The 24,792-nt window shown below is 39.7% G+C and overlaps 1 protein-coding gene and 1 pseudogene across 1 annotated transcript in view; one reads left to right on the top strand and one right to left on the bottom strand.

The window, feature by feature from the left end:
* The window catches only part of LOC128604864 (E3 ubiquitin-protein ligase UBR2-like), a 356,764-nt gene that overhangs the window by 231,706 nt on the left and 100,266 nt on the right, over nt 1–24,792 (bottom strand). The window lies entirely within an intron of this gene.
* Nucleotides 16,552–24,728, top strand: LOC128604850 (E3 ubiquitin-protein ligase UBR2-like; annotated as a pseudogene).

The raw sequence follows: 24,792 nt of genomic DNA, 5'->3' as shown, positions 1-24,792 counted from the left end.
ACATCAACCATAGAATGACCTTTCCTGAGATCAACAGCCCACGTAGGACTGATGAGTCTTTTATCAACATGTCTGATGAAGACCATCATACTGAAACATCTCTTTTAAGCTGCAGGAATTGGCATGGTATCATGCTTTCCACATGATTACATGCACCTTGTATGTCTTGGTGTTATGTGAAAACTGCTGGACTTATTGCTTGCTTCAGGGCCTTTATGTTGCCATTTGTCTGCTCGCCAAAGTGTTATAATCTCAGACACACTTGTTAGCTTGAGACGTTATATTCCTGAGGACTTTGCTAGGAAACCCAGGCAGTTCTCGGAAAGACTGAGGTGGAAAGCAACAGAATTGCGATAGTTTCTGTTAGACACAAGTCCAGTGGTTCTTCTTGATGTGCTGTCAGAACCAATGTACAGCAATTTTATGTTATCTGTTGCTATCTTTATACTCTCCAATCCACTCTTTGTATAGTTCTTAATGACTTTGCTCACAGTTTGCTAGTGTCATTTGTAAAGCATTTTAGTGAGTTGTATGGTCCTGAATTTGTTAGCTACAATGTACATGGGCTAACCCATCTTTCTGAGGATGTCAAAAAACATGGAAGCCTTGACTTCTTGTCTGGGTTTCTGTTCGAAAACTTCCTGGGACAAATAAAGAAAATGATAAGAACTCCACACCATCTCCTATTACAGGTTATACGGCGACTCTCAGAAATGGATTCATGGTAACTGCTGAACATTTGGATATGAAAATTGTCTTGAAAAAACAACATGAAAATGGCCCAATTCCACCAGATTTTAATAAAGTTGACCAGTTCCAGGAGGTTGTTCTAGGTAGCACTAGAGTTAATCTCTCATGTATGGGAGAAAACTTAGAATTGGAGGCTGCATTGGTGTAGTAATGAATATTCTTCAATGTCAGGAGAAAGTAAAGTGCTTAAAACACTTATCCAAATGAAAAGCTTACAGCACCTAGTATTCCCATTCAGTCTCCCAACCAAGTACTAACCAGGCCCAACAAGATCAGGCTTTTTAAAAAATTTTTTATTAAAAGTATTCAAAAATTCCATTAAAAACATATTACAGCATAAATACTTTTTCACATTAAAATACATCAGAATGTACATTATTTTTTAACAATAAATCCTAAATTCATAAACATTTATTATTTACATCCATTGTGATATCAGTTTAAAACACAGTCAGTCCTTAAAAAATAAATAACTCTTATATTCCTAATATGATGAAATTACCCTTGTTGTCCTGGCACTTTCCATTGTAAATCATTAAACACCTTACATACGTCTGGCGTAAAAACATTATAAAATTCATCCATTTTATCTTCTTGTTTAAAATAGAAAAACAAACATTCTATATATTTTTCCACTTTTCTTTTAAAAACACGCTCTACATCCATTACAATTTTTTTCTCTTTTTGCCACAACTCTTCTCTCCCATATTGCACTTTTTAACATCACAAGCAGATTGATCAGTTTATTGTTTTTACACTTTTTATCCACTCCTAACATGACGACTTTATTCCATTCTGTGTCTCATTTTTTCCCCTCTCAGTTGTTCAATTATTTTCTTACATTTCACATTAAAATCTTTCAACTCTTTGCAGTGTAAAAGCAAATGTAAAAACCCTTCTTCATCATCGTTACATACTTTACATATTGCATTTTGCTCCATTCCTATTTTGTTCAGTAGGAAGTCTGTAAATATGACTTTATGTCTGATAAAATACTCTAGGTTCTCTAATTTCCTTTCTACGATCGTCCCTTTCATGTTATTCCATATGCTTTCTTCTTTAAGGTCATTGAATTTCTGTTGCCAGTACTCATTTACAATCGGTTTTTTAAAAACTCCATCTCTAAAAAGGCTATAAAACATTTTCACTGTACATTCTTTAAAAGCAACCAGTTTTTCTCCCACCTTCACATAGACCTCTCTTCCTGTTCCCCCCTCCTCCATGTTTTCAATTCTCTTTATCCACTCTTTGGGTATTGCTTTTTTGATGACATCATACTTATTTATTATTTCTTGTCTGTTAAAATCCTCTTTCTCCTCCTCCATTGCACCTACTATACACTGTACAGGTAAAAACCCTTCTTTAAATTCATATAAACATCCCTAACCCTTGTGATTCCCACCTCCCTCCATTTCTTTAAAAAAAATCTCTTTTGCTTGATTTAAAATGCTGTTGTTTAAGAATAAAGGCTGATTTAAAATGTTCTCTCTGCCTCGGGGTTTAAAATGTACATTGGTTAAGAATTTCCCCCAGGTGCTCATCATTTCCTTATAAAAATCTGGTAACTCTTCCATCATCCAGTTCTTTGTTTTCATCCATAAAATATTATCTCCCAAATTAAAATTCCCACATTTGTTTATAAAATATTCCATTGTTTTTTTTCCATGCTGCTTTATTTTCATCATCCATATACTTTTTTATTATTTTCACTCTCAAACTGTTTTTCCTTTGCTCAGCATCCATTAAACCCAATCCCCCCCTTTCCAGCGCACCTATTAAAGTATTGTACGCGATTCTTGGTGGCTTTCTGTCCCATAAAAAATCTAAAAAACATTCCATCAGCTTTTGTTCTGCCCACAACGGCATAGGTGACACACATAAGGTATACCGTAACTTAGACACCATCAACACATTTAAGATTAAAACCTTCCCTTTTAAATTAAGAGTCCTCAGTTTCCAAAGATTCAGTCTTCTTTCAATACCTCCTAATATGTCTTCCCACATGGTTTCCGTTGCTTTCTTTTCATCCTTCCCATTTAAAACACCTAAGATCTTTATTTCTTTTGTTTCTTTGAAAGTAAAATGATTTGTTAAATCTGTAACCCCTCCAAATCTCATATACACTGTTTTTTCTTCATTTACCTTACCTCCTGAGCTTTTACAAAACATCTGTACAATTTCCATGACCTTTTTAACACTCTCCATTTCTTTTACTATCACTGTGGTATCATCCGCATATTGAAATATTTTGTCCTTTTCTTTACTTCCTTCAACACCTATTCCTTTTATTTTTTCTTCTTGCTTTATGGCTAGTCCTAGTGGTTCTGATACGAGTGAATATAAAAGAGCTGATAGTGGACATCCTTGTCTTATGGATCTTTTCATTTTAAAACACTATGTTAAAAACCCATTACATTTTATTCTCGTTATTGCCCCTCTATATAAAATTTTAATCCATTTAATAAAATTCTTTCCGAAACCAAAACTCTTTAAAATTCCAAATAAATAATCAAGTTCTACCCTGTCAAAAGCTTTTTCAAAATCTAAACTAATTACATAGGCTTCTTTGTTTTTGGTTTTCATGTATCTGATCATATCTTGTATGCTTAATGTTGTGTCTGCTATGTCTTTTCCTTTTACCCCGTACACTTGATTTGTTTTAATTATGCTTGGCATTACTTCTTTTAATCTGTTGGCTAAAATTTTTGCTAAAATCTTTAAATCAGTGTTGAGCATTGTAATCGGTCTATAGTTATTTAGGTCTACCCTTTCTCCTTTTCTTTTATATATCAACTTGATCAATCCCATTCTTTGGCTCATCTCTCCTTTCTTAAAAACCTCATCATATACTTCTTTCAGGGTGCTAGTTAAAAAATCCTTAAAAACGATATAAAACTCACTCCCCAAACCATCTATCCCTGGACTTTTCTTTCTATTTAATTCGGTTATAGCTTTTTCAATCTCTTCCTCTCTTATGTCTTGATCACATTCTTTTTTATCTTCCTCTCCTACTTTTGTTTTTATTTGCTTCAATAGTAGTGCTTTTTCTTCTTCTTTTACTCCCTCTGAATTAAATAGCTTTTCATAATATGCTTTTATTTCTTTCAGAATTTCCTCATTTTTTTCTACTACTTCTCCATTTTCTCCTTTTATTGTTTCAGCTTTCCCTTTTTTCCTTTCCAGATCGAAAAAAAATTTTGTGCACTTTTCTCCTTCCACCATATACTTTGCTTTGCTTCGCAACCTTGCACCTTGATATTTATTTTCTTCCATTTCTTTCAGTTCTTCCTCTATTACTTTTAATTTTTGTATATCTGTTTCTTTCTCATTTAATTCTTTTTCCCATCGTTCCCTTATTTTTCTTTCTTTATTCTTTTTGCTTTTCTGTATTTGTCTGCAATATTTTATGGTAAATTTTTTCACTGCATACTTCACATTTTCCCACCATATTCTTTTATCTTCCACATACATTCCATTTTCTTTTTTGTTTCCGATGATATCTTTTATCTTTTCAACATATTCTTCATTCTTTAAAACCTGTGTTTAAGACCCATACCCCTGGCCCTCTTTTCACTGTACTCCAGTCTATTTGCATAAAAAGTGGCTTATGATCACATAGGCTTGTTTCTTCATACCTCATCCCTTCTATAAAACCTTCTATGTTCCTTGTACATAAAACAAAGTCAATTCTTGTTTTGCACATAAAATTCCTGACTATCTGCCTCCTTGAGTATTCTTTTTTCTTTTCATTCCCTTCTCTCCATATGTCAATCATGTTATTTTCATCCATCAGTGATTTTAGCTCTTTTCTCCCAGTGTCAGTTTTAAAAACCATTCCTTCAGCCATATCCAATTAACTAAACACTGTATTAAATCCCACATTATAATAACTTGATTGATCCCTTAAAAACTTAAAATACTCTCTTTTCCTGCTCCCCTGTTGGTGCATGTACGTTGACCACCACCACTTTCCTCTCTTCATATTCTATCTCTACCGCCATACATTTCCCAAATGTGTCCTTATACACTATTTTACATTTTATGTCTCTATTTTCTTTTATTAGTATTGCTACTCCTCTGCCAAACTTATCATCGCCATTGTTATAAAATATTTCCCCATTCCATCTTTTCCTTATTTCACTTATATACCCATCTCTCCAGTTAGTTTCTTGTAATACAATCACATCTTCCCTTTTACACATTTCTTTCACTTTTTCAATTTTTTTTTACATTTAAAAGTCCTCTTGCATTAAATGTAACAATTCTTAAAATCATAAGACGGAGGAAAACGTACAACAAACTCATCTTTTCAGTCAATCCTCTCCAAGTCCTTTAGATACTCATACCTGTTTTCATGTTTAAGTGCATCCTTTTTAATCACTCTTTTTCTGGCTCCAAATAAAAAGCTTACAGCACCTAGTATTCCCATTCAGTCTCCCAACCAAGTACTAACTAGGCCCAACTTTGGTTTTTAGTTGTTTTTTTTTAGTTATGCCTGACCCCATCCCTAACCCCAACCTTTGAACCCCTTCGCTGACCCTAACTCCAACCCTAACCATAACCTTGAACCCTATGCCTGAGCCCAACCCTAAGCCTAACCATCTCCCCATCCTTTAACTTCATTCCTTAGCCTAAGCCTTACCCTAACCCTAAATAGTCCAATTTTTTATCAGAAAAGGATAGATGCATAGTCCATTAAAAACGAAATAGTCCATTTTTAAACCAGAAAAGGATAGATACACAGACCATTCTTCACACATAAAGACAGGATAAAACCCTGAAAGTATGATGGATGAAAAAAGAGAAGGAAGATTTAGATGTGCCAGTGCGCAATAAACCCGAATCTGGGGTTTTATTTAAGAAATAAGCAATTCAAAAAACCTAACCCCTAACCCCCCTAACCCGCCCCTCCTGAACATATCACAGAGGCAAAATCAGGTAGAGTATCCTCGGACTCCACAGACGATGGGCTCTTAGATATCATTGATCTAGACAATAAACCAAACAGACATATCAACACGGATAGAAAAGCGGTAGATTGGTCCATCATTCGCAAACCTGTAGTTTTCACGGGGGACTCCAATCTCAGTCGGATCCCTAAAATCAAAAGTCCAAACACACAAGTCGAAAGCTTTCCGGGGGCCAACTTCCTACACATGGCCAAAATTCTGCAGAAACAAAAACCACATCCACTTGTACATAAGGTAATTCTGTCCGGGGGTTTAAATAACAGGGGACAACATCCGTACAAAACGGCCATGAAACAACTGCAGTGCCTTTGAAGAACTGCCCAATCAAATTTTGTATTCCCAAATGCCACAATTCACACACCCGTTATTCAATTTTCAGAATCCCTACCTCCACAGGAGCAGCAGAATCTGGAGGTGATGAATAAATACATTGTCACACGGTAGTCCATTGTGGGAACTAAACAGATTGTTTTTCAGGGTCGAGAAAGATCACATCCACTGGACCGCAGAGACGGCACAACGTATGTTTGATGGTTGGTGCGATCAATTAAACTATTGAGGACGGAGACGTGCAATGACCACTCGCACTCCAGTATTTTCAGTCTGTCCAAAACTTTTCATTTATCACAGGGAGAGAGGCTGCTGCTGGAGAAGGGGCTTACCTTCATCACGACGCCAGGTGGGTCGGATCTTGGGGATCTTAAGAGGGATGTCCATTTGCACACTAGAAAGTTAAAGATCTTAAACTATTTTGACTTCCAGACACAAACCAATACCACCCCATTCATAGAAACGTCCAAATGGGAACCGCCAATTGCAGCATGTAACACACACATCAGACGACTAATTAAACACAATCACATAGCCATAGGCTCAAACAGATCTTTTAAAACATCTGACAATTTATCACCCACACAGAAAAGGGCAATCCGTTCACTTAAAACAAACACAGACATCATCTTAAAACCGGCAGATAAGGGGTCGGGGATTGTCATTTTAGACAAAGCTCAATACATGTTCGAGGCTAATAGACAACTGAATAACACCGACCATTACATCCCTTTGAATCACTCACTACAAGCCGAGACTAAATTAATTATACAAAACGTCCTGAATAGTTTACATCAGGAAAAATACATCAATCTAAAACAGAAACATTATTTAATGGGTCCAGATGTTCCCAGGCCTAGACTGTTCTATCTATTACTGAAATTACATGCTGCACCAGAAACATGGACCATCCCAGGCGAGATCCCCAGGGGCCGCCCGATAGTGTCAGGACTCACTTCCGCAGTCCATCGCATGGCCCAATACATTGATAGTTTTTTAAATCCGTTGTCACAAACACCTCAAAGCTACATAAAGGACACACAGGACTTTATTGCCAAAATACAAAACATCAGCATCTCAACGATTCATTTCTCTTTACAATTGACATAAACAGCCTATACACAAATATATCAACAGACTTAGGACTGAAAGCTGTTCAAAAAGTTTTCAGAAATCACCCGGATCTAAACAGACCGGATAAATACATTTTACAACTCTTAGAAATAGGCCTAATGCGGAATGACTTTGAATTTGACTCACAGTTTTACTTGGAGGTCCAAGGTACAGCAATGGGCAAAAAATTTGCACCAGCATACGCAAACATATCCATGGCAGAATGGGAAACATCCCTTCTAGACGGATGCAAATTTAAGCCCCTAGTTTACTACAGATACCTGGATGACATCTTTGGGGTTTGGCAGCACGGAATGGAGGAATTCGATCGATTCATCATACTTGCAAACACACATCATCCGAACATCACAATAAAACACAACGCTAACAGACAATTCATTCAGTTTCTAGACACTGGTTTTCTTGGGTGAACCTGTTGAGCAGTCCAGGGCACTCAAGACTAAAGTGTACTTCAAAAAAACAGACACACATACTCTTTTACACAAATCGAGTTTTCATCCAAAGCATACGTTCAAAGGGATAGTTAAGTCCCAGTTAATATGTTTCCACCGCATCTGTACGGATGAGAACGACTTCCATGACACTACTCGAATACTGTTTAAAGCCCTTAGACATTGAGGCTACAGTCGCAGATTTTTAAGACAAAGCCACAACACTGAGGGAAATAAAGACTCCACCTCCAGACACCCTGCTGCCGAACCCCCAACAGGTCATCCTGTTAATAACTACCTACAATCAACAAACACTAGCCTTAAATAAACAAGTTAAAAACAATTTTGAATGCACTCAACACAAACTACCGGTTTTACAAAAATTCAAAGTCATTTCGGCGTACAGAAAAAACAAAAACCTTAAGGATATCTTGGGCTGTTCCAGATTCAGCTCTAAAACTCTCCGGCAGCGGTCTCCGTGGCAAGCGTACCATAGAAAAATAAAATATATTTTAGGTACACCCATAACACAAAATCTAATCTTGAACACAAGCAATATAGTGTACTGTATAACATGTGCATATTGTCGGAAACGCTATATTGGGGAAACTAAAAACACACTAGCGGCAAGGTTAAAACAACATTTACACAACATCAAGAATAACACCAAAAATACAAAATTGATTCATCATTTTAAAGAACACGGGATACACCAATTGACAATCTCAGGGTTGGAATCTAACACTGCATGGACAGATAAACAGAGGAAGAGAAACGAGTTTAAATGGATACACAGATTAAGAACATGGACTCCCGTGGGACTTAATGAGAGGGGGAGAAGTTTATGGTAAGACACCGGTTTTAAACCATAAAATGACATTACATTGAGCGTATATGTAAACCCGGAAATGGTTTAAGAAATATAAATAGGGAATTCAAGTTTTGAGGGGAATCATAAAATAACATTATCCATAAATAAAAATGACATAGGTTTGAATGGCGGAAGGTGGGAAAGGGGATTGAGGAAAACCCTTTGGATTATTATTATTGCGTGTATTGAATGACTGACTGAATGGAGTGAAATGCATATTTTAAGCACTTACCTTTCTTTTTGCAGAAGGGACCGAAGCACTTACACGTTGTACTCAACGACACTGAGTGGAATTGGCACTTACTTTTTTAAGCACTTATCCTAGATCCTTAGTCAGCCATCCAGTATTGAACCTGTAGAAAAGAGGAAAAGAAAGCATTTAGAGAACCATTCCACACACAACTCAATCCCTCATCCCCAATTTCCCATCCCAACCCTTGAACCCTATCCCTGACCCGGGCCCTAACCCTAACCTTTGAACTCTACCACCGACCCTAACACTAACCTTTGAACCCTACCGCGGACCCTAACCCCAACCCTAACCATAACCTTTGAACCCTACCGCTGACACTAACCCTTGAACCCTATGCCTGACCCCAACCCTAACCCTAAACCTAACCTTTGAACCCTAACCCTAAACCTAACCTTTGAACCTGATCGCTGACCCTAACCCCAACCCTAACCATAACCTTTGAACCCCATGCCTGACCCCAACCCTAAGCCTATCCATCTCCCCATCCTTAAACTTCATTCCTTAGCCTAAGCCTTACCCTAACCCTAAATAATCCAATTTTTTTTTATCAGAAAAGCATAGACACATAATCCAGTAAAAACCAAATAGTCCATTTTTAAACCAGAAAATGATAGATACACAGTCCATTCTTCATACATAAAGACAGAATAAAACCCTGAAAGTATAACAGATGAAAAAAGAGAAGGAAGATTTAGATGTGCCAGTGCGCAATTAACCTGAATCAGGGGCTTTATTTAAGAAACAAGCAATTCAAAAAACCTAACCCTAACCCTGGCAGACTGTTGGGGGGGGGGCATTGTAAATTCAAAAACCTAACCCTAACCCATAACCATTGCTCTAACCGTAACCTATGACCCCTAAAATTTAACCTAACCCCAGCCTCTAAACCTAAACATAACCTACCCCAAACTGTAGCTACACACACACAAAATATGTAAATTATAACCTGATCCCAACTTAATCCCTATAAAACCTAACCATTGTTCTAACCGTAACCGCTGACCCCTAAAACTTGACCTAACCCCAACCTCTAAACCTAAACATAAACTATCCCAAACTGTAGCTGTACACACATAAAATAAATAAATTATAACCTGATCCTAATCCATAAAAACCTAACCATTGCTCTAACCGTAACCACTGACCCCTAAAACTTACCTTAACCTCAGCCGCTAAAACCTAACCATAGCCTATTCCAAACTGTAGCCGGACCCACATAAAATAAATAAATCATAAAGTCAGGGCCAACACCATCATCAAAGCCTGAATCAGAAGAAACAGCTTGGGCCCCAACCACTTCTACACTCAACTACAGATAAAGAAGAAAGCACAAGTTCGGGTAGAACTACAGCCAAATATCATCAGGAAAAGCCTCACTCTTTTGTGAATAAAAGAAGAAAAGCCCAACTTCAGGTGGAGCTACAGCCAAATGTCAGCAGCGAAGCCTCAAACGGGACGAACATCTTAGCCCCAGACAACTAATTACCACCTCCAACTGAATACCATCTCCACAGCCCATTGAGAACTCGCTCGTGACCCACCAACTATAAAACCTAATCAGGTTAGACTCGATTAGATTTGTTAAATCGGCAGACGCCAAGCCGGGGTCTGCTGCATGAACAATATCTATGCTTAACAAGCACCGGCCCGTGCACCTTCCTTGGTCCCCTATTCAACCACGCAATGAACTGTGATGGGGGGGGTCATTGTATTCTTACCAAATCCTAACCCTAACCCTTTTAAATGGTGCGAGACCAGCATGATGTCCTTCTGCACTGTCCTAGCCAGGAGATTAATATTGTTCAGATGGAAGGATCCTGTTCCACCAGTGTATGGTCACTGGGTCAGGGAAGTCATGTCTCATCTTAAGTTGGAAAAGATTAGGTACACTGTCAAGGGGGAGACTGGGAAATTTTACAGAATCTGGCAACCTTTTCTGTTCTTTGTCAGAGACGTGGATGCTGACATTATTGTTATGTGATCACTGTCTATAATTTTGTTTCTTTTGCTCTCTTCTCTGGTGGTCTGGCTTTATAATATGTAATATGTATGTTCTGTGTCTGGCACGGGTGGGGGTTGTTCTGTCTGTTTGGTTGGTGTTGTATGTTTAATTTGAAAAATGTTAATAAAGAAACCTTGATCAAAAAAAACTTCATACTCAACATTGACAGGAAGTCAGCAAACTCTGACATAAAAGCTGCATGTGCCTTAGCCTTAGGTGGTTTATAGACTGTAGCAATGATGGAAGATATAGGAGCAGAAATACTCAAGACCAAGCATTCAAATGATGAAAACTGGGGAACACACACAGAGCTTGTGTTGAAGTTCAGGTTGTAAACCACAATAATGCCTCCGCCTCTGCCAGATAGCCTCAGGAGATCTAATACTCCAAAGCCCGCTGGAGTGATCCGGATAAACAGGAGTATATAATTTTCTTTATGCCAGGTTACGGTTAAAAACAACAGGTCCAGCTTTTTATCTGTAAGAAAATCTGATAAAGGCAGCGCCTTGTTATTCACGGACCGCACATTGAATAATGCGGCATAAGCCTGGCTCTGAAGCGGAGACGACAGTGGTTTCATCTCCACGCGGGGAACCGATATTAAATTACTGTGATCAACACCAGTATGGAGCAGTTTGTTGGCCTTATGTCAACAGATAGGGATGTCAGGAGAGGATGAGACAGCAAGACTGCGCCTCAAACCCCGATGGATATATCGCTTAGGACGTAGCAATCCAGCATCTCGACAGAGTTTGTAAGAGTCTTTGGCTAAGCAATAAGAGCTCTGTTTTAAATTCCAAAGCTGGCGTGAAGTGTACCTTGGGGCCATGGTCATTGAATGCACACTCACAAGGCCAGAGCGATTGAAACTCCGTAGCGCACAGTGAGCACAAAGTTGTACAATCCACACACGTAGCCGAAACGAGGCGTTGATTCAGAGTTACATGCTGCAGGTTATTCCAGGTGGAGCACAGAAATAAAAACTACAGTCCAAAATATATAAAATGGCAACACCACATCGCAATCGTAACGGCACTAAAAACAATATAACTTAAAAAACTTGCAGTTATTTTAAAAAATGACTTAAAATAACAAACAATAACAAACCAAACGGTAACAGCAGCGGCAGCAAAACACACCAGCGTACCCTGTCACCGGAACCGGATATGTATGTCGAGCCACGGTACCTGTGAGTAATCATACCACTTCCTGTCTGGTGTTTGTTCAACCCAATGGTAAGTGCACCTCTCCCTTTTCACATTGGGACTTGGTAGATTTAGTTTGACTCTGATCTTTGTGTTAAGGTGAGAGTGGTGAATTGAGCATCTAAATCTTCTCTAAGGCCAATCCCTAGCTGAAGACGCTTCATGTGACTCCGCTCCTGTTTTGCTTGATCGGTTTCTTGTTTTGTTTTACTTCATTGTTTTGCTTTACGGTCATTTTCTTAATTGTGTTGCTTTACCGTTATTTTCTTTGTTTTACTTATTGTTTTGCTCTAGTCTTTTCTTTTTCTATTTTTCGTTGTGCTAGTGTCTGTTTTGTTGCTATTTTTGTTGACTTTAGTTTAGGATGTATGTTTAGTTTATGTTCTGTAACCACATGTAGTGTGAGACACTAATTGGTAAATCAGTGTTTTCCAGGTTCAAACCTGTTCTTTCAGGTTTGTTTTCCCATACAACCACCTTACTATTGATGAGGTGTATGCTATGCCTTATTGTCTCCATGCTATAGTGGCTATATTTTCCATTTTGTATTGTTTACCATAATTCTGGTTCTGCTTGGGTGCTGTTAACTTCCTCCATTTCATGTGGTGGTGTCAGTGGGTCTGGGTGTTAGCGCCACCACACCACAGTGTCTGTAATATTTGTCTTTCTTTGTTTATTGTTTAGTGTTTGTGTAAGTTGGGGTTAACGGGTGTTTTCTATCTCTCCAGGAGCCGGTGAGTCTTGGTGGGACAGGGGAGGCTAGCTGCATTTATTTGGTGGTGTGTGCTTCACAGCATGCTCAGTGTGCCAACACAACACTTCCTTATGGTGTAGGTAGTGTTTGATTTTGGTGTGACTTGAGGTGGGTTTGGATGACCTCCTGAGCTGTAGCTGGCCTGCCTTGTTCCTGCCAAGCCTGGGCCTAGAGAAGTGCTTAGTTTTAAAATCCTTATTGTGATTTATCGGAGAGCGATTTTCTATTTATATGTTAATTTTAACGATGCTTAAGTGTCATAATAAAATGTAATTTTTATATTCGTACTCATGTCTCTATATATTCGTACTCTCATGTTCTTTGCCCCATTAGGTAAAACTTGTATGCCTTTATTTAGGAATATTTCCCTGGTTCTCCCCCAGGGTGGCGTAGTTGGATTTACTAAATTTAGATAAACGTTTCCCTCCTTTTGGTAATGCTACAATAAATGCAAAAATTAAGCACATTCGATGATATCATGCAGGCTTATTCAGTCATCTTGTACACAACAGCAGCAGCTGAGGGCAGAAACATTGTGAGAGTTGTGAAGAAAAACCCAAAAACAGTCAGTGTCAAATGTCTTTGGTGTAGAGCACAAATGAATTAGTTCCAATGGATTTGGTGGGGACTGTATTACATTCTTTAATCAAGTAACTGATACCTTTTGGTGGAAAAGTTGATGTGGTTAAGGACAACAAGCCACGGTCATCTATCTGTGCAATAAACAGTGCTTTTAGCATTGTGTGGAGTCCACATTATCATACCATTTTATTTGCAGAAGGACAATGCAGTCCCTTGTCTCTGCAGATGGTCTTAGAGCAGGTGTGTCAATTCAATTTTATTTGTATAGTGCAGAATGTATTACACTTCGAGTTTAGTAGTTAATAGTCTTTCTAATTAGGGATGTGCCCAGGTATTCGAATACACATTTAACCTTTTGAGGTGCCATTAGTTAAGTCAAGTGGGTTTTTATTGTCATTCCTCTATATAGCTCATATACACTGGAACAAAGTGACATTCCTTCCGGACCATGATGCAACACAGTTGTGTATTTGCATTTTATGTAGTCTTGCGTACTGTTCTGTGTGAGACGAGTGCAACACAATAAAAACACAAAACAGCAAATACACAGGACAGTAGATACACAGGACATGGACTGTACACTGTAAGCTACTGTGTAATGTAGCAGCACATGTATTGCAGCAATACTGGCAGCAGAAATAGTTCCCTAGTATAAAGTGACTGATGCAGCTATGTAAAGTCTTACTGGGTTAGTGCGGTGTGCAGTGGTATGAGTCTTACTGGGTGAGGTGTTTGACTAGCCCAGGTGAGCACTGTAATCTGACTGTCTCAGGGAAGAAACTGTTGCAGAGTCTGCTGGTGGTGGCACGGACGCTCCTGTACCTTCTGCCAGATGGCAGGAGGGTGAATAGTCTGTGAAAGGGGTCCTCCACAATACTGGTGGCTTTGCGGATGCACCAGTAGTTGAAGGAGGTGTGTGGTGGGTAGAGAGACCCGATGATCTTTCCAGCTGTCCTCACAATTCGCTTTAGGGTCTTGCGGTTGGAGGCGGTGCAGTTCCCGTACTACACCGTGAGACAGCTGGTCAGGACGCTCTCGATTGTCCCACTGTCGAAGGAGCATATTATTCGAATATTCAGGTGTCTGGGTATTGATTGTACCCTTTATTGCCATGAAGTCAATGAGAAAATCTGGTCAGGTCTAGCAGAACAGTTACCCCAGACATTGTGTAAGTTATAGGTGTTCATTATTTATCATGATGATTAATTGATTTTAGTGACATGTTTTTTATTGCACTTTCACATTTAAGTTTTCTCATGCCACAATATAACACACAAGTAGGCATGAGAACTTGAGCTGGTCAATTATGACAGAATTTAGGAACATCGTGTGAGCCATGACATTAATTTATCTTCTGATAAACTAAATGTAATATTTTCAGTTCATTTTACAGACTGTATGCACAAAAACAACTGTGAACCTGTTTGAAGTCTGCTCCTCTTAAATATATTTAAAGCTACACTATTACACATTTTCCACTGTCATGGTTCTGGGCTGGAGTCAGTTCTCGAACCGCTCTGTGTGTATTGTGTAGATATCTGAATAATCTCATATAGGATGTGATTGGGTGAGTTCATTTACCCGTCAGATGCAAAGCGCTTTAGTTTAATGGTGTTCATTAGGGATGCTCCGATCAGGATATTTACAGCTGAAACAGATCCAGATACCAATCTTTTTTATTTAAGCTTTAATCAGGAAGTCTGTCATAAACAGTTAAATGTAAGCTCTCTGCTCATGGTCACTGTTAACTGAATAAAATAATAGCAATGAGAAATACTGTTGGTTAATTGATAAATATACAGCATAAAATATTTATTTTAAAATATCTTGAACAATAAAGAGTCCTAATTAAGAGTAGACTAACACAAAAATGATCCATATTAGGAAAAAGGCTAATAGCTTTCTAAGGAAATAGTGATCTAAGGTTAAGGTCAAATTGATATTAAATGCAACCCATAGAAATTAAACATTATTTCATTTCTCATTTTATTTATATTTTATGAAGGTATTATAATATATATATATATATATATAAACATATATACAGTCATTTGGCTGAAATGCTATGATAATTGCTATTACCACAGTGGCTCTGTTAGCTTATGTCATGTTGCTAAACAAAATGCTGACATTATTGTAGGACCACATGATCCCAAAGTAAAACATCTGAGTTGTTTTTCTGTTAGGTAACAGAAAACTGTAGCTATACATGTACAGCAACTCTCAAGTTCTTTATCTACTGTATGAATCAAACGTGAAGCAGACCGAGACTACTTTGTTTTCACAATGCAGAAATCAATCAAAACCACAGAAGGTGGTCTGAGTACGGTTCATTTGTGGGTCCTTTTAGGGGGGTCTGAGATCACTTGAATGTTCACATATATACACCTTATATAGGCCCGAGACCGCTTTGAGTGCTCAAATGAACTAGGTGTGTAAACGCCGTTAATGTTTCAAAATCAAGGAAGAGTATATCAAACATGGACAAAAGGGTTCAGCAAAGAGGAACAGTGGTCGCAAGTCAAAGCTACTGACGAAGCTATTGTCCGTAGCTATGGACGAACATAGTAAAGCTATTAAATGAACATGTCCATGAACTAGGCTCAGCAAATCTGTGCATTATGAGCTTTGCAAAACCAGGGCTGCCATTCAGAAACCTTTTGCATCAAATGTCAATGCATGAAGAATCATAACCTGGTGTAAAGAACCCGAAACTTAGACTCATGAGAAATTGGAAATAATTGTTCAAGACCAGATGAAATGTATGCTACAAACACTTCATGATGATAATCCCATGGCACATGATTGTACTACCCTTGTATAAAACTGGTTTGGTGAACACTAACACAGTGGTCTCCTAAATCACCAGGTTTAAACATCATTGACCCTTTTATGGGAGTATCTGGAATGCAGACTCAGTAGATGTCCGTCTCCTTTATCTCTTAACGAACGGAGGGGTTTTCCTGGTGAAGAATGAAGAACATCCCAACACAATGCACTCAGGACTTGCGTGACGGCATTCCAAGAATTTTTCAAGCTGTTCTGGAGTCAAAGGGCTGCATGTAATCCTTATTAGGTCCTTAAATATTGTACCGATTAATATCGTTACAAGTTTCTTTTTTTAAGGACACCCTGTATGTGTGCATGTATGTTGTAGCCTGAAGTGATTTCTGACAAGATTTCTAGGTCATATGTAAATATTTATTATATTTATTGCTGGCTGCCTCACCTACACTAACCTGAATTTCTGAGAGGATATAATGGCAATTTATAATAGCTGCCTTGAGCTAACAGAACAGGAGATCTGAATGCAGTCATAAAACTACTTTTCAGTGGCCAGGTACCTACTCCAACATCTGATGTGTGCATGACCTTGAGTTTATCAATCAAAGACGCACCCTGCAATTTGCCTTTTGCATAAGGACTGTCCATGCTGAGCCTGTTATGTGCTATATATTTGCAGGAGTGGGTGCTAATTGAAGCCTATAAGAAGTGCCTAACAGTTCTGACTCACTGCCACAGCGGTTTTACTGATGGAGAACAACCCATCACTCTTAGTATGTGTGGACACTCAGTGGACACCATCCGCTGCTGTGTCTCACAACAGAAAGTCTCCTGCTACGCAGTAACTAAAACTGTCTGCAACTCACGTGTTACTTCATTCTTTTGTTCCTTCTCTTAAGTGTAGAGCCTCTGTCAGATTGTGTGATTGATAAAGAAAAGCACATAAATGACAAAATACCAGTTTGAGTGCCTAGTGGTCTAATGAGGAAATGCTCTTTGGAAGCTCAATATATGCACTTATCCATTTGCATTTTGATTCGGCTGTTAGTGCTGAGGATGTCCTTAAGGTGATGTGCTGCTTTTGGCAGATGTAGTAATTCTCTTTAGTCACATGAGCACTAATGGTTTTTCTAAATTTTTATGTTGTTATGTTGGATACAGGCAGAGGAAGCTCAGCGAAAGCTTAAGAGACAGAATGGAGAGGACCCAGGTAAGCTATTTCTTCAGTGATTGTAGTCATATCTGAAAATGATTGGTCAGTTGAATGCAGATTGCTGAAGTGTGAGTGTCTGTGTGTCGTAGCCCTGCCTCCATTCTGCCCACTGTGTGCCAGCTTGGTAAACATTCTGCAGTGTGACGTGCTGCTTGGCATGCTGGGAGCTGTGCTGCAGTGGGCTATGGAGTCCAGTGGAGGACACTGGTCTGAGTCCATGCTGCAGAGGGTAAATGTTTGGATGTTTTGTTAAAATGACATGATAGTGTAGTAAATTCAACAAAATGAAGCCCCCGGCAACACTCCAAGCATCCTGGCTCTGTTAGAGACCTTGCAGTGCGCGCCTCACTTGGAAGTGCACAAAGACATGATTCGCTGGATCCTTAAAGTGAAATTACATCTTGATTATGTTTGCAATTTGCCTTACTCTCTCTATGCGTGCACCTAATATGTCCACCAGGTGGCAGCTTAGCATGTTTTGCAATTCGCTCACTGAAGGTAGGCGCAACATACAAAAGATGAGCGTTTTTACCATGAAGTTTAAAGCAGTGCTGCATCATCAAGACCTGTTTGAAATCCAAGCAGTGCAACACTGCTCAGGGTGGCGTGGCCGGTAGGCAAAGCAGCACCTCTCACCACGGTGAAGCACAAATGCTTCACTGTCACAAAGCGGTTTTGCTGCTGATCATCTGTAGGTGGCCCTAGGGGTGTTTTGATGTGGCTTATTGTGCGTGTTACTTAAAAGCTGTATGTCAACATGAATATTTAAATGACCTGTAAGGATTGCTTACTACACAAACTGAACTTCCATGCACTGTGATGTGTGCATTTTATTTTCCATATAGTGAAAACTGTCAGGACACCTGCACCAGGCAGAACATGTACATATGAAGGCCATGGTGTAGGCCAAGGCTAATGATGTATTGTAGTATGTACTTTGAAGAGAAACAGGCAAATTAAATGTTAGTAATCTTATGTTAGTAAGCTTAAATCTACGTGTGTGTGTGTGTGTGTGTGTGTTGCAGACTGTGTGGGACAAAGACAAAGCGGAGAGAAAAAGGAAAGCTGAACTGTGCTGGAAAAAGACCATGGCTCAAACATTAGAGAGTCAGAGTCATTTTATCAATAAGTACATAGATCTGCTCACGCAGGATTCAGAGGATCTGGACGCCTCAGCCTCTAAATCAGCAGAGCATAGGTACCTAAGCATGCTCGTAGTGACGCAGTGTTCTTAATAAGTCAACTTGTATTGTATTCTCGATATCCAGTCAGTACATTTATGTCAGTAAATGCATGCATCAACAGCTCCTTGACTTTGCTGAGCAGTTGTCTGTTCTTTGTCCTAAAAGTTCTTGCATATAATGGTGGTCTTCACATAACATAAGTAAATTCCCATCCTTAAACTCTTTATCTTGCATATTCATTTAGAGCATTTTCTGTTGGGGTAAATGAGTAGAGAGGATCCTAGGCCATTTTTAGCAATTTCCTGGTGATTAAAAAAGATGAACCCATTTATTCAACATTGACTATTTTAACAAATTCAGAGGGACCTTAACATAAAATGAAGGTTATAGTGTACTTGTAACCATCCGTCTCTGCTTGGTACAGCCCCAGTTCATGTGACAGTGCTCTGGTGTGTGTGGGACCTCGTCGTTGGCGTGCCAGAGGAGGAGAGAGGAGGCAGAAGGAGATGTGTATCCTGTGTCACGAAGCGCAGGAGATCCTACCTGATGGCACCGCCATGGTGCTCGCTGCCTTTGTCCAACGCTCTACGGTCATGTCCAAGAACCGCAAAAGACCCCCTCACAATCCAAGTAAGGTTATGGTTTACAGTGTGCAAGTCAAGTAATTGGATAGGTTTGAGTAGCCAGTGTGCTTATTTCTGGAGGATACATGTGTGTTGCAGAGAGCTATGATCCCCTCTTCATGCACCCTGACCTGTCCTTCGGTACCCATACCGGCAGCTGTGGCCACATCATGCACTCTCACTGCTGGCAGAGGTGAGGAGTTGGGCAAAATGTTACTTCTAGACAGCCTTCTACTTAATCCCAAATAAAAAGTTTTGCTGCTTTCAAATGTTTGTGGATATAGGCAATAGAATCAGCAGCTAACAGTAAATAGTTTGTCTAGAAAATAATTACCTTTATATGAGCAATTAGAATAAATTCGCTAATATTAATCAATCAGTCTGGATGTTTTGTGACTGAAAAGTCAAAAACCTAATCTGTGATGTACAGGAAAGTCTTCATGGATGTGTGGTGATCGATAAGATGTAGATCCAAATTGGATGTGTTTGGCTTAAATATGCGATCTGCAGATTTTTTTTTTTTTTTTTTTGACCCAATACAGTGAGCTGATCATCGACACAAAGCATGAAACAAAGCTTGCTATGTGCACTTGACTGTTTTTCACTGTCTTAGATCAAGCCAGTGTTACTTTCATAGTCTGTAAACTTATTGCGCCTCATGGGGAAGCAAAGAACGTTAACCTGATCTGACCTTAGGAGTAAGTGCAGTGAGTATCAAAAGCTAAAGAAATCAGGTGATGGAACTTGTTACGCTTGGTAATCAGCAATGCTCGGTTGTTGAGGACGTCAGATTCCGCCGTGTGCTGTGCGCTTCCCAATCAAAAATACTTTTCATATGTTCCCGTTCTTCAATGGAGGGGAGCGCTGTCCAACAGTTTACACTCCTGAAGAATGTTACCTCGGAGAGCTTTACAAGCAGTATGTGTGTTCCCACGTCAATCCTACATCCATGTCAAGCTTAACAGCTCAGTGGATCAGTTTGCTTGTCACTGCTTAATAGATCTGACCAGTTTGGTCATTTCTGTGATTGCATGGTACATATAAAGCTCATGGAAATTTGACATGTTGTCAAATAATGGCCTCTTAATCTTCGAGTTATTTTCTCTTACAGATACTTTGAGACACTCCAGAGTCAGGATGCGCAGTGGCTGCATGAGCAAACCAGTTGCGATGTAGAGAATGGGGAGTACTTGTGTCCACTCTGTAAGTGTCGCAGTAACACCGTCATTCCTCTCCTGCCCCTCACTGAGACCACCTGCAGGTACTCACATACAAACTTGTGCTTGTGATTATTCTAAGTGGAGTTGCTCTGAATCCGGACCGCTTAATATTTTAACCATTGCATTGGCGAATTAGTTGTAGTGGCTCTGTAACCAATGCAAACTTGCCTATGAAATGCCATGGAAGGGTACAGAATGACACTGTAACAGTGCATACCCCATTCCATTATTCCTCTTATTTATTTATATATTTTATAGCAAGGTTATTGATCTCGGGCGCACGGTGCCTTAGTGGTTAGCACGTTCGCCTCACACCGCCAGGGGCCGGGTTTGATTCCCGCGGCTCTGTGTGTGCGGAGTTTGCATGTTCTCCCCGTGCTGCGGGGGTTTCCTCCGGGTACCCCGGTTTACCCGGTGCCCTGGTACCTCCCCCAGTCCAAAGGCATGCATGGTAGGCTGATTGGCGTGTCTAAAGTGTCCGTAGTGTATGAATGGGTGTGTGAATATGTGTGTGATTGTGTGCCCTGCGATGGACTGGCACCCTGTCCAGGGTGTACCCCGCCTTGTGCTTGATGCTCCCTGGGATAGGCTCCAGGTTCCCCATGACCCTGAAAAGGAGTAAGCGGTTGAAGTTGGATGGATGGATGGGAATTGATATCTGTAGCTGAATTGCCATGTTGAGATCAGAGTATAGAATTTCTGCTTATGTAAGATGGCTAATCCACTGCTGTTGCATGATATTTAGTCACACTGACTCAGTTTATTACAGTAAATTTGCCAGTTGTCCCATTGAGTTTGACATTTTCTCTGGTTAAATAGTAAAATGCATGCATGTCTGTAGTTACAGCAATAGTGAGCAGCCAGGTCTGGCTCATTGGCTGAATACAACGTATACAAGCAGATCAGAGCCTTGCACTCTGCTCATAAGAGAGCCAAGCCAACAAGTGAGTCTCATCATATATAGTGCGTGTGCTCCTTATTTGTGTGTGTATGCGTGCACATGCAGTCATATTGTGGTGTTTGTCTTTTAGATGCTGGTGAGACAGAGACTGTGGAGGACTCTCCTCCTCCTGAGAGTTTCAGGCTGGACCACACACCAGTGTAAACATACCCACTGTTTCCTTTCACAACTGCGTATCTGAGCGTGTCTTTAACACTGACCTGTGATGTGTTTTGATAGCACCCCTTATTCAAGCTCCATAAGGGAGATGCTGATGACATTTGGGACCGCAACTTATAAAGTTGGCCTTAAGGTGCACCCTAATGAGCAGGACCCCCGTGTGCCTATCATGTGCTGGGGCAGCTGTTCTTACACCACCCAGTCTATAGGTCAGTCTGCACCCATTTCTTACAGACTAAGAATTCATGTATAAGATTTACAATATTCACTGACCTGTGTTAAGGGGTAGTTAGTAAAAATGTTGTTCTTTTTGGTAAAGAACATTATGATACGCATTTGTTGTTTTTCTGTGCTTGTATTTTGTACAGAGAGATTATTGGTAGATGAGGAGAAGCCTCTGTTTGGAAGTTTACCCTGTAGACAGGTATGACAACCCAACTTATTGTCATATCTCAGCCCAGCCAGGACTCGGTTTCCCGAGAAGCAACACCCACTTCTAACATGGCCGCTGAGGACTACACTTCCCACATGCATGCGCTCACCTCCCCGGAGTTCTGATCTCACACACCTGCAGCCAATCACCTTGTCCACTCACCACGGCTTATTAAGAGACTTTGGCTACAGAGACACTTTGTGAAGTAAACGTTCAGCAGACTAGATTCTCTGTCGTTCTCCAAGCGTTACCTACTGTCTTTATTCCATAAGTGACTTTGGCCTTTGCTTACGTCCCCGACCACGATTTCTGTCTTGCCCCGTTTGTTTTGTTTGCATGATCGCCTGACCCTCGCTTGCTTCTTGACTATGGACGGTGTTCACCCCTCTGCATTATTCTGCCTGAACCTGCCGCCCGCTTCTGCTTCTGTATTCCCCACGGTACGTGACACTTATCAAGCCAGAATGAATTCTTCTTTCGAGGGATGTGTGACGATGTAATAAATTCTGTATCAGAGGTATTGATAGTGCTGTTAAAATACTCGACGAAGCACTGTTTGCTTGCAGGATGTAGTAGTTAATTGTACACTAGAATAAATTCTTCTGATGATTTGATTTGCTTTTCACTTGTAATTCTAAATATAAAAGCATATATATAACTGTGTATATATAAATAAAAATAGACTGCATCTGTCAAATCATTACTCAAGCTTCTGAGCATCATTCGCACTCTAAAGATATCTAGAAGATTGCTCAATTATGTGTTCGGGGTTCATTTTGGTAGCATTACTAAATATTCTGAATCACAAATATCTGCAGGTATTATGTTATCCTTCCTCAGTTCTAATTCCTTCTATATCCTGTGATATTTATCCATATTTTGTATCCTAAATAATAAAAAATAGAAGTGTCATGAAACGTGCCCTTGTTTAGGAGACTATTTGAGTTCCCTGGCTCAGTTTGGCTCTGCATGCTGGACTGTCTCCTCTCACTCCTCTGTGCAAAATCACTTCATACGACTGTTGGCAGATATATTTATTTCATTATTTATTTTTCTCTCACTTGTAGTTTTTTTAGTTCTTTAACTCTGTGTGTGTGTGTGTGTGTGTGTGTGTGTGTGTGCGCGCGCGCTCCGTGCAGCACTTGTTCTTGCTCCCCAGGTGGAAAGTTCCCCCTGCATTCTGGATGTGGACATGTTCCACTTAGTGGTGAGCTGAAAAGCTTGTTAAATGATACTTTAGGCACTATTAAATGTATATTAGCATCAGATTAGAGTAACATTGTCGTCCAGAATCTAAACCTGTCTATCTAACAGGTCATTGTCTGTGGTTTCTTTGGCTGTAGTCTCTGCATCATGTTTTGTGTTTGTATGTCAGGGGAGTCTGGTGCTGTCCTATTCAGCATTGTACTGCTTAGACTCCTCAGGGCTTAGTGCGGATACTGCACACCTGCATCTCTTCCACTTGGTCATTGTTGCTCACCTGGTCCAGATCCCCCTCACCTCTGTGCCAGGTTAGAGCATATTCTACTTGGAGCACGTACAACTTAACAATAGATGGTGATCTGTGTTATGCTGTCATTTGTGTGTTTATTAACCCTCGTTCTTACAAATGAGTAATAACGTGTTTGCTGTCAAAGTAATTCACTGCAGCCAACAGCGTTAGATTTGTGTAGGGTTTTATTTTTTGGGGGGGGGGGGGTTGAACACAATTTTTAAAAAGTGCTTAAATTTAATCCTAAAGAAATGTTTCTATACATGCTGCAGTACACATGTTTATTTACTATTTGTTTTTTTTATAGTGTTTCAGTATTTAGTAGACTGTTCTGTGAACAGCAATGGTTTTGCGTCTGAGTTAATTTTGTTTTGAGTTTTGCCAAAACTTGCTGCTTATTAGAGATGCCGAGCATCCAACCAGGAACATGATTTTGGTTCAAAAATATTCATTAATGGTGTCCAAAAAGTTGCCCCAAACCTGTAGATCATTAGCATATTATTATTATTATTATTATTATTATTATTTATTAACACATTAATTGGACAGCCCTCGTTAACATTGGTGGTGTGTCCACAGAGGAGCTGACCATGGAGCAGGAGCGTGAAGGAGAGGAGTGGGAGCAGGAAGAGAGTGTCTGTCTTCTCTATAACACATTAAGGACTCATGTAGGCTGGTGAGACAGCAAAATTATTATTATTCATAATAGTAGTAATCAATCCCATGAGCTCTTTCACACCCATTCATCAAAAACTCCTTTGTGAGCCTGGGAAACTTATTGTTTTGACTTCAGTCACAGAGCTTTCATTTACAGTGCTGTAGAAATGATCTTAACGCGTGCATGTGTGTTTTAGTAGCCTGCGTGAGACTAGCTCGGGTTGGCATCTCTGGCGTTGTGTAAAGGCAGGCATCCTGCCCTTCCTCAGAGGAGCCGCACTGTTCTTCCACCATCTCAATGGAGTTCCCATTCCGCCTGAGCTCAACGGTAAGTGCTTCATTTTCCCCACCCTTCCCTCCCCATCACAAACTCACTTAGCTACATTTGACCCATGGGTTCCACCACATGTTATCTGATTGAAAGTTGACCTGACCGTACACCTCTACAACTGACGTTAATTTAAATGAAGAGATTTACCATTTAATTTGTGAGGTGATTTATCAGATTGGCCACAAAGCTGAGCTGTCTCATCTAACCTGTTAAATGATTGAAACACAGTTCTGCCAAAACATGGAAACCTTGATCACTTGAACTTCACATGTACAGTGCATCCGGAAAGTAGTGACAGCGCTTCACGTTTTCCACATTTTGTTGTTACAGCCTTATTCCAAAATGGATTAAATTAATTATTTTCCTCAAAATTCTATACAATACCCCATAAAGACAACGTGAAAAGTTTGTTTGAAATTAGGGCTGCACCATTATGGCCAAAATGATAATCCC

The sequence above is a fragment of the Ictalurus furcatus genome, unplaced genomic scaffold, assembly GCF_023375685.1.
Source record: "Ictalurus furcatus strain D&B unplaced genomic scaffold, Billie_1.0 scf4, whole genome shotgun sequence".
Lineage (NCBI taxonomy): Eukaryota > Metazoa > Chordata > Actinopteri > Siluriformes > Ictaluridae > Ictalurus > Ictalurus furcatus.
The sequence above is the reverse complement of the archived record's forward strand: the minus strand, read 5'-3'. Positions and strand labels throughout refer to the sequence as shown.